Below are 13,285 nucleotides of genomic sequence, written 5' to 3'. Positions count from 1 at the left end.
GTTTCCAGGATACCGCTTACAGGACGTTTCTCCACTCCCTGGCTTGCCCTAACGAGGATCCACCCTTGCGGGGTGTAAAATGAAATTTAAAATCGAAGACACCCTCGAGTTCGAATTTCCTCTTTCTTTCCCCTTGAGTTGTACAGATCGCGACGTTTCGGATCAATGGGGGGGTGTCCTTAAATTCGAAGAGGTTTCCTCTCGACCGGGAACTCGAATTTAAGCACCCCCTCCGAGTCACCACAGGCTCTCCTCTTGAGGGGTGCATATACGGACGCATCGGTTTTATTGCGAGTTCGCCCTAAACCATAACCTCGTCCGATAGGCGTCGTAGGACATTCGCAGCGTTTTGTCATCGTAAACCATTTTATGGGGAATTATAATGCGCTGCCGCGGTACCTCGCAGGGTCCGAAATATATAAAGCCACCCCGCGCGAAATATAAAGAAGTCTCCTCTATAGACCCATTTTTGTTCACCTCACCCCCTCCTCAGATCCGATCAACCCCCAAGGTTCACCTCTCCCCACCTCCCCCCATTTTCTGACCTAAACACAGTAAGACCACCACCGCCTCCGCACCCTAACCACCCCTCGACTCGAATTTCCTCAATTCCCAGGATAACCTCGGTCTACCTAGGGTAAATTCCCGAGGAATCTCGGAGAAATTACCGAGGGGTAGAGCGCCCCAAACGCGTCCAAATCCCGAAAATCCGAGGCCGTGCCCCGGGAGCTAAAGCGTCCCCCGAAAGCCGTGCGGGGGTGGACAGGAGATAAGAGAGCGTAGAATTTATTTCCAAAAACCATGGGGGGAAGGAAAGGGGAGCTTGGCCATTATAAACACGGCGGACGGGGGAAAACGCCGGTCGGACTTCCGGTCCGCGCGGGGGGGCAGCTTTTCCCTCCACCTTCTGAGAAAGAACGAGCGGTCTCTTTCTCCGCCTGGCTGGCCCTCCGGCCTCTTTTTATCCCCGGCTTTTGCCGCCCGGGAGACGCACGGGGGATGGGGACTAGAAGGAATGAATACTTCACCTGGAAGCCGCGCGGAATTTAACGAAACCGTGAACTGCACTCGCCCAGTAAACGCTACATTCTCGGCGGTTGAGCACACGAAATACCCGCCGTCGGCAGGGGGGACAGGGGGCACCGTCGACGGAGCCGTCGGCCCGGCGTTCCGTCGACGTGGAAACTCGCGTGGCGCCCTAATCGCTCGCATAAATCTCACCCCCGTGACCCAGATGGGCTAACTCGAGATTATTATCGGATTTATATCCCCGGCCGCGTTCCCGTTTCCCACCTCTCGATTTTCTCTCGCGATCGGCATCTCGGAGGGAGGGATCCCTCCCCAAAGATGGCGGCGGTCAGCTGATCGCGAGGAACCGGGGGTGAGAATTCCGCGTTTAATCGTGGAATTTCTTCCGGGAGGCCCCCGTAGCATATCAACGAAGCAATAAACCTTGTTCGGCCGGGAAAAGCGACCTTCCCGACGGTGGAGCACGCGAAACTACCCCAGCAGATAGGGTCTCCGTCGCCAGGGGGGGGTGAAGGAACGACCCCCCGCAGGGCCTCGACGTGGAGACTCGCGCGGCGCGCTAATCGCTCGCATAAATCGCCCGCGACCTACATGGGGAGTCGCTTAGGATTATTTTCTAAATCACACTTCCGTGCTGGCTCGGCCTTCTAAGGGGGTAGAAGCCATCCCTGGGAATCACGGAGGCTCCCTCCCTCTCCTCAGAGGGGTGGAAATCGATTTCCCGGGAAGAGAGAATACGGGCGGAAAAATTGATCGGAGGGGAAGGCCGCGGGGGCCCGGTAAGTGACTTCGGAAGGAGCCGAAAAGATATTTGGTGAACGGTGGGAATTTCTGGGCACGGAGGGGGATGAAAGGGGGGGCAGGAGGAGGAAATCCAAGCCAACCGCGGCGAGATATATAGCCGAGTCTGGTGCAGAGCTGAAACCTTTAAACGGCTTCCTTCCTCGACGAGATAGAGAGAAAAGTGGAGGAAGCCCGGAGTATCCTCCGCAACGAGGCAGGACGGCCTCGCTTAATCCTGGACACGTCCAGTCGCCCTCACCCTTACCCCCCGGTACCAGCCCCTAGACTTCTTCGGCGGGCCGGAAGCGAAAGGGGGTGGGATATCTTCAAATGTGCTCCGCGTTGTACCTACGGACTCGGGGACCTTTGGAAATTCGGCGGGTCCGGGAAATCGATCCTGCGAGGGATGTAAGGGCCGGGGGGTGGAAAGACGCGGCGAAGAGCGGAGGAAAACACGGGAGTCACCCCCGACGAGTCGGGGGGGCGGAAGGGGGCGAGAATTCCGTCGGCGCCCAAAGCCGGCCGAGAGCTCACCCCTCGAAAGCCAAACTCAAGTGTCTCGTTGGAATTTAATTCTAGCCCGGCTCTCGGCTCACCTAGTATGCCGGTATTTGATACCCGATATTTTTCCACCCCCCCTAGCCGCGGCGCACCCCCGAGTAGGTGTGCGCGGTCGAGGAGGAGGTCCTCCTCCCCCCGGGAAGCCGCAGACCCGGACACCCTCGGCGAGATTCCCGATTAAACGTCCACGTCTCCACGAGGGATGAAGGAAACGGAAGGGTGGATATCCTAAATTCTGACGGTGGAATTCTTACCCCGAATGAATTTCTTGGGAGACACTTCTTACGTCACGGTAATGGAAGTCAGCGGTTAAAAGGGGCTGGAACGAAATGTGAAACGGTTCTCCGGGGGGGGAGGAATTGGGCGGAAGGGGGGAGGGAGAACTATGGATCGAGGAATAATGAGACGGGGGAGGATATCCGATTCCTGAAGTACGGACAGAATCTTATGAGGCGAGGTCGAGGGAAATGTAACAGATTTTGCTCTAAGGGTAAATAAGCTATTCGTTTCGATTGATTTCATTTAAATTGAGATTTGAGGGAACCAGGACGTTGAAGCGTCCCGTGGGCGTCGGCGACCCCGACGCCTGATGCGCGACAACCCGGCCCGATTCGCACGTACAATCGACATACACTTGAAAGGAACCCAAGGGCTTGTAGCAAGCTAAATGAACTCTTAATTTCAGTTCATATCCCCAAAATCGAGATTTGGACCGAACGAGGGCCTCGAAGCGTCCTATCGACGTCGGCGACGTCGGGGACCCCGACGCCTGATGCGCGACAACCCGGCCGATTCGCACGTACAATCGGCTACACGCTTAAGGGGAGCCCGCCGTCTTAAGCCACGATTACACGACGTGTAATCGTTCGACTGACGCACAGGTGATTGGCTGATGCGATTTGGGTCCCTCGGGGGTGACAACGCACGAACCATTTCACATCGACCCTCGCGAAGGGATGATCCCTCCTCGGCCCTTCTGGAATAATTTGAGGCACCATTCGTCCCAGGGTGGGAAGATTCGACGAGCGTTCGTTCCCGATATCCCGGAGAACCGAGTTGGATGTACCTTGGAGGACGATAGGGAGCTCCCTAGGACCAGGAACCCTGGACTCCTGACCCGGTCCCGGGGAACCGGAAGTCGACATTGTCTCGGGCCAGGGTGCGGAAGGGGACGTCGGAGACACGACACAAGTCCGGGGACCGACTCGATCCCTCGTCACAATAGGGTCCTGATCAGTTGCCACCCTGACGCGGACAGTCCCCAGAAGCGGGAACTTCTGGGCCGATATATCAAGCCGAAAGTTCGATACCCCCGACGGCTTTGCGGGCCAAGTTACCCCCGTGGAACGTGACCCTCCACCGTCGGTCGGTTCCACGCCGAAAGTCTGCAACCCCCGTCCAACCCCCGCGGACCCTCTACGTGAGAATCCTTGGGCGGATTTTGCGGATCGGGCCGAGACCCTGGCTAATCCGCGAACTGCCGAAATTCCTGCGAGTTTCGAGAGTAACTCTCCCCCCCTCTCTCGGTGAAATTTTCCGGGGGCCTGGGTAAGGTGGATTCCCTTCCCAGTCACCTTGAAAATCCACCCCCTGAATATGGCTGCACGGGCAGCTGGGGAGTGGAAAGAAAGGGGGCTCAGAAATGTCTTGCAACAAATTCGAGCCAAAGCTTAACCACCCTCGCAAGATCGATACTCGAACATGTAAGTTCAAGATCAAGTCCAGGTCTCGATCTTCTGGCATTCGCTCTTGCAGCTTTATCGGGGATCCACGTTGCCTGGGGATGCACCCTGGGCAACGAAGCGTTGGAAAAAGGGGAGGCTCCCAAATTCCAGGGGGCGTCCCGGAGGAACGGGCGCTCCTGTCGGGGTAGCATTCTCCAGGTTTCCCTTTACGCGATTCCCGGGCGCGAGGCGCCGCGGGTCCTCCATATTGCAGAGCCGCCGGTTGGACCGCATGAAAGATCCAAACCTACCGCACCCCGGGGATGCATGGAACATTCAACAGACATCGGGAGCTGGGGCGCTTCGCCCCGTGGAAACCGGACCTGCGTTATTAACGCGACGAACGATTCCGAAAGGCGAGACCGCCTCGCCGGATTCCCCCGGCCGACCGGACGGAACTTAATACGTCAGCCGCGTCGAGATTCGCGTTAATTCCGCAATCCACTGGGTACTTATTAATCGGCCCCGCTGCACCCCCTGCCCCACGGGGCGCCGCCATTTTGCTGCTCGCCAATTAAGCCGGAAATCGGCTTGCGGCCCCCCGCGAATGCCCGCTCGCGTCCACTAAATTTGTAACAGCTGTTTCTCTTTTTTCTTTTTTTTCCTCCCCTCCCCAACCCACCCCCACCCTCCTACACCCGCGGAATATTAATGCATTCGATTCAGATTTCACCTCGTTTTCGGAAATTGGCCCCGTTTCCCGGTACGCCCCCCATATACGTAAGCCGGCAGTTTTAATTAGCGGCCGCGAGTTGTCATCGAAATTCCCGGCGAGAATGGTCGGCAGAGTTTCGACGAGGCTTGCAAATCGAGTTACAATAATCCACACCGCTGATTGTTCCTTTGATCAGGACCTGGGGGTGCGGAGGGGGCCGGGAGGGCTTTTGGGGGCGACAAATGGATGAAGTGCGGATTCCGGATCGCGTTTTTCAGGGTCAGGGGGGAAGATAGAGAGCGAATTGGGTCTCGTGTAATCTTGGTTTTGGTCATGTAATCTTGGTCCGGCTATTACAGATGTAGTTAGGACTCGGTCTTGGTCTTTTTGGTCTTGCAGTACTTGCACATTTTGCTCATCGTCTCCGAAGACGACGAGTCCATCTCCCGAAGAGGGAGAGACCGGATGGTGGAGGCGTCGCTTCGCGATTCTTGGACTTTGACGAAGGACGATTATCGGCGCCACGACGCACCCCTGGCCGGGAGGGTAGTTAGGCTCGTATTACATTTACGCGACGTGCCGCATTAATTTATTATCCCCGTCGTGTAGCCGAAGGTACGACACTCCCGGTACAGGCGCTAAGGTAATTATAACTCAACTCCCGACACACGAAACTATGCAAAGCCAATCTAAGCTTCGGTCGAAAATCCTGCCTCTTCCTCTCTGTACAACCCCGCCCCGCTTGCGCCACCTTACAACCCCTTTCGCGACACCCGGAACCCTCGAATAACGAAACCGTTCCTACGATCGATTCCGCCTTTCGATTGCGTCCCTCCTGCCGGAAGTTGGAGAGAATCCATTGCTCCTCTTTTGGGGTTGCACCCTCTACCGACATAGGGTTGGTTCCCGGTTTCCGCCGAGACCTCTAGTTGGAACAGATTAATCGCCCCAAGGGGAGGTTCGTCAATTTTCGGCCTCGTCTCAATTGGTCCTGGCGGTGGTTTCAATTTCACTTCGTTGAATTAATCAGATGGAATAATTCCATAAAAAATGCTTCGTGTTGATTCTAACAAAGCGGGTGATTTCGATTCTTCATCGTGGTATTGGCCCCCTGCGACTCTGATTCTCGTCATAGAGGTGACCAGGTAAGAGTTCCGTAAGGGATGCTGCGCGTGTAGGTTAAGGGATGCTCGCCGACCCGCCGGAGCGGGGGAAACACCTCGGGAGAAACGGCGACGATTCTCTTAAAGGACGTTAAAGTTCCTCTCCGCGGATATTTCCGATACATTAACCGGGGAATTTGTGACTGGCGCCCGCGGAATTCAGATTAGCAAAATTGCATTTTACGGCTCGCGCGCATTACGGGGTACATAAATTTACAAGGGGACCGCCGCTCACCGACGTTTCCGTCGCCGTCCCCCGCGCCCATCCCCACCCAGGGGGTGTACAAGCGTGGCGCAGCCTCCGCACCCTCTCTCGCCCGCCGACCACGGGGGTGAATGCAGTCCCGTCCACTCCAGCCGAACCTTTCAATCCCGGATTCGGCCGTTTTCCAGCGGTTTCCACCCCTGTACTCCTTATTCACTTTGCACGATATATCCGGCAGACTCCAGGCCCTCCCCGAGGAAGTCTCCGGGTCTCGGCTCGTAACCAACGAAGCGGACAAACGAGACAAAATCACTTTATCGCGCCCGACCCCCGCCTCTATATCTGGAGATATTACCTTATCCTGGACCCGAGGAACACCCTGCCCGATTCTTCGCATCTCGTTCCGGGAAATAAAGAAGAGAAGGATCGCTGTTTTTCCCCTACCCTCCCAACTGGGGCCGCAACGATTACTTTTTCACGTAGGTACTCGTCACTTTTTAACGTTAAGCCCTTAATACTACCTCGAATACCGAACCCGTAGAACCGAGTACCGATTTCCATGCTGTAACTCGTCGGCTGAAATAAAGACCCGAGGAACAATCCTCCGGATTTTCACCTCCCAGTCCCACGTCCCGTGTTAAACAATTCACGTTCTGCCGTGTACCCTTAATACGAGATTAATCTGGACCCGGAGTCCCGCTCCTAATTTTCATCCGGCATCCCATTACCCGAAATAAAGAGCCGAGGAGGGATCCCATCCCTTCCGTGTCCCAAATCGAGCCCCGGGATCCCGTATCCCGAGTGTCCCCTCGGATCTCCCGGGACCGGGAGAGGAGTCCGTGTTTACAGAGGCGTCCCTCCACGGGAAATGCATACGGGATGGGATCCTCCGCCGCAAAGCTCCTAAAATCTCCGGAGCTAAAGATGGAGCCGGATGTCTCGGGTTCACAAGACCTCGCGGGGAGGGCCGGGGGACGAGCGAGGTCGGACACGCATCGAGGCCGAATGTTTCCGCGAAAATCCTGCTTTTACCCGGGAACGTCGCGGGGGGTCGCCGGGACGCCGACGTGCCGCGCCGTCCTTAAGCCGGATCCTGGGGCGGACGTCGCGTTTCCGACGTGCGTCGGTGCGACTCGACTTCCCGTCGACGTCGCGACCCCCCAGTTCTTTCCACCCGCAAAGTCTTACTTCCTCCCCCAGGACTCGCCTGGAGTCATCCGATTACCGGGCTTCCGTGAAAATTCTGCATTATTCAGGGACCGCACTCCGGAGGAATCGGTGAACCGCCTCGTGTAAACCGCCGAGACCCGAGTATTACGGAGGGAGAGACGCATACGCAATCGGCACGTTTAAATCATTCATCGCGTATAATTCCCGGCCCCCCAAAGGGGGCAGGGGATGATGACTATCACGCGATAGCCGCGCGGTCCAGACTCGGAAGTGGGGGGCTCGAAGTCGGCCTTAAATCCCGCCTTTAAGCCGCCCTAAACATTTCCGGTCCCTTTAGTCCGCACGATCCACTCTGTTATTCAGAGTGCCGTTGCCGGTGATGGGCCTCGTTAGGCACTTCCGTCGAGAGTTGGCCCCTCAAAAAGCTCCCGCCTCCTCCACTCGGCTTGTTTCGGCAGGACTGGGAGTCCTCGTCGGGAGGGGGAGGCTCGGCAAGAATTATTGCGGCGGGAGGAGCGCCGTTTCATCCCCGCAGCGGCAATCGGGGTGGAATCTCGTCCCGGGAACCTGACGGCGATTAAACCACTCGAAACGGGACTCGCGACATCTTTACCCGTGGATTCAAATTTCGACAAGGGGATGGAAGAGGTCCAGGGGTGTCGAAAGAAAAAAAAAAAGTCAAGGGAGAAACTCGAAGGCGAAACTCAGGAGTCAAGGGAGCCCGGGGAACCCCATGGGCGCGGAAAGGTGGTGGAAGAGTAGACGCGTGTATTGATTACCCCCTACCCCTGCTCGGAGGGGAGCAGGGGGTCGGGGGAGGCCCGGAGGCGCCGTAAGAAAATCGCCCCGGTGTTCGCGTAGCCGGATCCTTCTTTTTTGCCCCCCCCCCCCTCCGACCCTGCCCGGCGCGTCCCACCCTTTGGGGGCAAGAAAATTACCAATTTCGCAGGCGCGTCTCGTCCCCGGCCGCAAGGACCGCGGACGCCTACGGCCCGGTTACCCCGCCGGGATTACCCCCCATTCTCCCACCCCCCCGCCATCCCCTAACGACATACGCGCCCGGCCTGACAAAAGGGGAAGCCGCGCCGAAATTACGAAAGTGTCGCCCCGACCGCGGCTTAAACGCCTCCCTCCCCCCTCTGCGGAAAACTTTTCACCTGACCCAAGCCACCCGCCGCCACATCTAACCCCGAGAAATCGCCGCCATTTTTCCTAGGGCCCCCTCGCAAGACCGACCGGAATAAATCGGGGGCAAGGGCCCATCGAGGAGTCGAGTTTCCTCGGGCCGATCGACGATTTAAAATCGCCGCGATCCGCATGCCATATCGACATCTGGACCTCCTTTCTCTCCTTCGGGATTTCGAGGGGAAGATGCCGTACGTGAGGCTGTTAACGGCACGTGCGTCATCGGGCGCGAGTTCCCTACCGAAGGAGCCCGCGGAGAAAATAATTTCCACCCTGGAAAGGGGCCTTTTTTTATTCCGCCCTCGATCCAGCCCGGCAACGATATTACCACGACGGCGGCCTCGCCGCAATAATAATGAGGGGATTCCTTAATTAAGGAGAAGGAACTTTCCCGGTGGCGAGCTTTAGGATTCCCACCTCGAAGTAGGACTTTCGGGCGCGTGCTCGCCCGAGATAGTGGCGGCCGGCACGCGCGGGCACGCAAAGATATTAATCCTGTTTTCGGGAAGAACCGTATGCCTGGATTAAGGACGAGATCCTTCGCGGAGTACTTTACAATGCCGATCAATTTTTTTTTTCATCTCGGCGTGACAAGAACCTCGCGCTCGTCTGTACCGTTTCTGAGCGTTCTTTGGGGCTTTTCCGGGTGCTGATAAAAAATGCGGCGCCTCCACCTAGTTGCTCTCGGTCCCGACGAAGCCGATGGCCTTCCTGGCCGGAAAAAGGACTCTCTTGAAATCGGTCGCTAAAAACACTCTCGTCTGTTACTCCAGGCCGCCCTGGGGGCGGCAAAGTGTCCCCAGGAGTGCAGGGGTGGCCGAGAAGGCCCACCCTCGTAACAATATTATTGCGCGATAATGACGTTCCCCGGGAATCTTTTAAGCACTCTTACATGTCCATTTGACACGGCCTCGAGTCCTCGGCACCGCCCCCCGAGACGGCGATCGATCCCTCGGAATCTGAATTGCAAACTGCCGGATTACCGTCCGGGCGACGCCGGGGCATCGCGGGCCCCGTGATTAATTCGATCGATCGCCAGGAGATCCTTTCCAATCCCGAGCTGTCGAGCGCCCTCGCGGAAACTTCGAAACTCGTCCGAGGAACTGTCGACCCGGCCGCGAGGATAACTCGCGGATGAAGGATATCCCCGAGGAGGGACGGCTCCCCGTCGACGCCGGCGAATCTTTCGGGATCACCCCTGGAAATCGGCGAGCCCGCTAAGAGGCTCTCGATTCCTGCCGGAAGTTAGACCTCGTCGCCGACGATTAACCCCTGGCCGTATGATGATTGCTCGAACTCGGAGGATGGATTACGCGGGAAGCTCGAAGATCAATCGACTAGACTCCTAAATATGAAGGATCGATGAGAAATTCGGGTTCCTTTATCCCGGAGCGACTCTATCTCTCACTTGGTCCCGCCCTTCATTTTTATGTCACCTTAAGGTCGGCGGCGACGCCGACGATAGGAGTGCCCCAGGTTGGCTCGAAACCGTGGAAGTTTATTACCCAGCGGTAAACCGACGTCGCTAATTCCCGGGAACGATTGTTCCGCAAATTAATTATACCGTCCCTTACCGATCGCTTAATAAAGTCTGCGCCACGGCGTCCTGGAGGCGCACTTTGTCGCGGCGTTCCTCGACTCGATTAGCACGCCCGTCACCCCGAGACGAGGATTTCGCGTCTTCGCCGGCCAATTAACCGCCCCTCGCCCCGATTTGCAAGAATATATACCGGGTACATTTCCCGAGGGAGGGAATAAGAAGGATTTCTAAACGCGGTCGATGGCGGCCGCCGGAACCTCTCCGCTTTGGGGAACAAAGAAAACGTTTCTCGCGTTCCCGAAGAAGCCCCGGGGCCGGGCCGCGTCGTTTCCCGATGCATCCTCTTTGTCGACTCGAATGCCGGAGTAACCGGATTGATCGCGAGCGTATAACCCAGGGTTACCGAGAAACGGTCCAGCAAATAGCCCGGGAGGCTGCGCCCTCCAGACGGGAGAGCGCGTATTGGCTGACAGTTGTTTTCCCCAAAGCGTTGACATCCGGCACAGACGGGAAATTGAATTTGTACCACACGTCGGCCCTCCCCTGCTCCTTGCTTTCATCTGGCGCAGCCACGCCGCGGAGGCAGGTCCTGGAAAAAGAGGACCAGCCACCAGGGAGTCCTGAAATTTTCCCCGAGTCGCTAATAGAGGTCCGCGTCGAAGGACGTCCCCTGAGTCTCGAAAAATCAGGATTATTCCCTGGGAGAGGTGGTTCCTCCTGGTTCCCGAGCGACTCGAGGATTCCCGAGAGAGCGCCGGCTCCGCTCTTCGGCATCCTCTTCGGGGAGTGCTCTTCAAACTCTGCATCCGGATTCTGCCTGCAGATTTCATTTTTATTTCATCCCTGACCCTCTTGCCTCCTTTGTCCGCGAGCGCATCCTATCGGTGCCTCACGATGCAGGATACGGTAGCGGGTCCTGGGACTGTCGAAAAGTCCTGGAGAACGCGAGCTGCGAGTATTTTCCTTTTCATCCCGGGTCGTCCTCTTCGGGCGATGGTCTCCAATTTTAGAGGGGGATTTTTGGAATCCCTTCTTCGGCGCACCCCAGGACTCCTCCAAGCTTTGAAGGACCTAGACCCAGGACCCGGGGAAGGGTCCTTCGGGCTCCATTCCGTATCGACGTCCCGCGACCGCGGATGTAAGTTCGCAGCTGCAAACATCCACGTCGCGGCCGAACAACGGGGAACTTCGGCCATTTGCATTCGAGTTTCGGGAGCAACTAGTGGGGACCAGGAACTCGCTCCGGAGGGCGGCCTGTTTCGAGTTATGTAGATACTTGTTGTTCGCCAAGTCCGCGTAGTGCAAGTGCCCGGATTGGCCGTGGACCTCGTACGTTTCGACCAGGACTGCTCCTTCGTGAAATATCTCCGAAGGTGCGTCCTCGCCCCCTCTTCCGGGTCGCTCCAGAGACCCCCGTGGACTCGTTTGTTTCCCCTTCCTGATACCTGAAAACGGTGAAGAGGCATCCTCGAGAGGATATTCGCTCAGGAACGTCTTTCCATCGGGTAACGGAGACGCCATATTTTCAGGGAAGACATCCACCTCTACCACTGTACCCCCTACACTAAGGAGGAGATCCAAGTTGAATGGTCTTCATTTTGAAAACCCCGCGGAGGTTGCCGAGCGATATATCCTGGATACCCTTCCCTGGACGTTGGGCGAAATCGAATTACCATCGGGATCAGCCCCGGCGAGAGGTTCCCGGTTCCCGGTCGGTCTCAATTTCTGCAGGCCGGATGCGACCGGAGAGAAATTAAATAAGCGTGGCCAAACAGAAAACATCGGAAAGCTCGTTAAAGCGACCTCCTGCAGGGTGGAGGAGGGAAAGGGTGGCCGGGGTGTCTTTTCTCGTCAGGTTCTACCTCGAAGAGGTACCCGAAGAGGTACCCGAAGAAGACGCTCGCGGTCTCCGGGACTCAACGGTACCAAATCCGGCCCCGAAGTGGCGCGAGTCCTGCGGGACCCTCTCCTTTCCTCGTCCAGAATTCTTCCGAATTCCCTCCTAGGAGCCCGGAAGAGGGTAATTCCGCGATTAGGGAGCCGGTCGCGTAATTCAGTGGTCTCCCGGCAGCAGATAGTGTAATTTAATGGACCCTTCGGAGATCCCGAACGACTTTGCGGAATCAAAATTGGGATCCTTAATGCCTCCTCTTCTCCTCCCGGGGTTCCCTCAGACGCGGCGACCGAAGTTCCTTGGCCCTCCCCCGACTTTGCCTGGGATGCCTCGACTTCGCTCTCGATTTTCCTGCCTCTCCTGCCTCCGCTTTTCCTAGTAAGACGGGATCCTGGGGGAGGGAGAAGCTTTCGACGAAAATGCATTTTCCGGCACCGCTGCGCGGCCTACATCGGGACTTCCGGTGTCATCTTCGAAGTCTCGAAACAGAAGACGAAGTACCTCCCAGGGGGCTCCGATCTCTATACCAACCGAGGATTAGCTGCCTAAAACATATAATTATTACCTGTAGATTCTTCCTCTTAGCAATTTTTAATTAATATTACTTAAAAATCATAAAATTAAGTACTCGACGAATGACGGCTATTCGGTAATCGCCAAATGCCGAATGCGTAGTGACGCTATTAGACCAATATCGACGCAGCAAATGAAATGAAATCAACGAGCAAGATCGATTTCGCCCACCTCTATCACCCATTGTCGAGGTCTGTCGACGATCCGGCGAGAAGCCGAGGGCGCCGCGCCGTCTGGCAGCGGCGAAGGTGGAGACGCCGCGAAATGGAAAGCGTATTTCCACGAGAGGAGAGGGCGCTTTTCAGCTGCGAATGCGGAGCTCGCGCTTCTCATTACGGGAGGTTTCCGCGTGAAAGAACGCCTCTCGCAAAGTGGCGCGATGGAGACGCTAAACGTCGTTATAAGGCGTGCCGATCGATGGAGGGCGCCGCGCCTTCGGGACCCCCAGGCTCCGGTCGACTGCCGGGACGCCGTCTCCCGATTGTCCGGGATCGACGCCGACCGGGGAGGAGGGTCTAATTGGGGGGAAAATAAAGAGGGATCGTCCGCGGGGTCGACTTCGGCCCATCTCTGGGACCCACCGTGGATTCCCTCGGGATAAGGGAGGGAAAAGCAAAAACCTTGAATCGACTCCCCGGGACGGGCATCCCGCCCGCGTTCGGGAATGACCGACTCGATTAGAGCCCGCCGGAAGCCGAGGAGTCCCGGCAGAACAGGGATCGGGATTCCTGGAGGAAGCGGGAGCCGCCGGGACGCTCGGGACGAAGATATCCCCGGACGGACCCTCTTCCTGCCGGGATCGC

This window comes from Orussus abietinus, unplaced genomic scaffold (assembly GCF_000612105.2).
Source record: "Orussus abietinus isolate OABI.00-Male unplaced genomic scaffold, Oabi_2.0 scaffold3, whole genome shotgun sequence".
Lineage (NCBI taxonomy): Eukaryota > Metazoa > Arthropoda > Insecta > Hymenoptera > Orussidae > Orussus > Orussus abietinus.
This window is presented reverse-complemented; position numbering follows the sequence as displayed.